Genomic DNA, 1020 nt, shown 5'->3' with positions numbered 1-1020 from the left:
GGGGGATTAGAGGGGTTGCAGGAATTGGGCAGGCAATGGACTGGGTGGGATTCTTTGTAAGGGAGTCGGTGCAGACCCGTTGGGCTGAATGGCCTCCTTCTGCACTGTGGAGACTCTATGATTAGCTGGTAGACGTCCCAGTCTGGATCTCCTGGGCGTTAATGATAAAGAAAGGAACGCACTTACATTCATGTAAGACTCCTTAAAACCACCTGACATCAGTTTTTAGTTTATTTATTAGTCACAAGTAGACTTACTTTAACACTGCAATGAAGTTACTGTGAAAATCCACTAGTTGCCACACTCCGGCACCTGTTTGGGTTCACTGAGGGAGAATTTAGCATGGCCAATGCACCTAACCAGCACGTCTTTCGGACTGTGGGAGGAAACCGGAGCACATGGAGGAAACCTACACGGACACGGGGAAAACGTGTAAACTCCACACAGACAGTGACCCAAGATGGGAATCGAACTCAGGTCCCTGGCGCTGCTAACCACTATGCCACCGTGCCTCCCCTAACATATAGGGACAAGATGAGAAGTGGCCGGATACTTACCTGGCAGGGGTGAAACCATGATCAAGCAGGTGGTTCGCCCAGGACGAGGCTAGCCCATTGCACTTTGGCTGTGCTGACGCCTGCGATGTCCTCAAATGCGGGATACTCGACTGCAATATTTGTGGTAGTGGGGGACTGCGTTGGCGCTCTGTGGTTAGCACTGCTGCCTCACAGCATCAGGGTCCTGGGTTCAATTCTGGCCTTGGATGTTTCCTCAGCACGGAGCTTTAGGGCGGCACGGTAGCACAATGGTTAGCACTGCTGCTTCACAGCTCCAGGGACCCGGGTTCGATTCCCGGCTTGGGTCACTGTCTGTGTGGAGTTTGCACATTCTCCTCGTGTCTGCGTGGGTTTCCTCCAGGTGCTCCGGTTTCCTCCCACAGTCCGAAGATGTGCGGGTTAGGTTGATTGGCCATGCTAAAAATTGCCCCTTAGTGTCCTGGGATGCGTAGATTAGAGGGAT

The 1020-nt window shown here is 52.5% G+C and overlaps 1 non-coding gene across 1 annotated transcript; it reads left to right on the top strand.

Moving 5' to 3' along the window:
• Positions 1-549: 549 nt before the first annotated feature.
• On the top strand, positions 550-708 carry LOC144500152 (U1 spliceosomal RNA). Its single transcript, XR_013498939.1, has one exon. It is a non-coding gene; the product is annotated as a U1 spliceosomal RNA (small nuclear RNA).
• The last annotated feature ends 312 nt before the right edge of the window (positions 709-1020 follow it).

Source organism: Mustelus asterias, chromosome 10, assembly GCF_964213995.1.
Source record: "Mustelus asterias chromosome 10, sMusAst1.hap1.1, whole genome shotgun sequence".
NCBI classification, from domain to species: Eukaryota; Metazoa; Chordata; class Chondrichthyes; order Carcharhiniformes; family Triakidae; genus Mustelus; species Mustelus asterias.
Note: the sequence above shows the minus strand (reverse complement) of the source record. Positions and strands in the feature narration are given on the sequence as shown.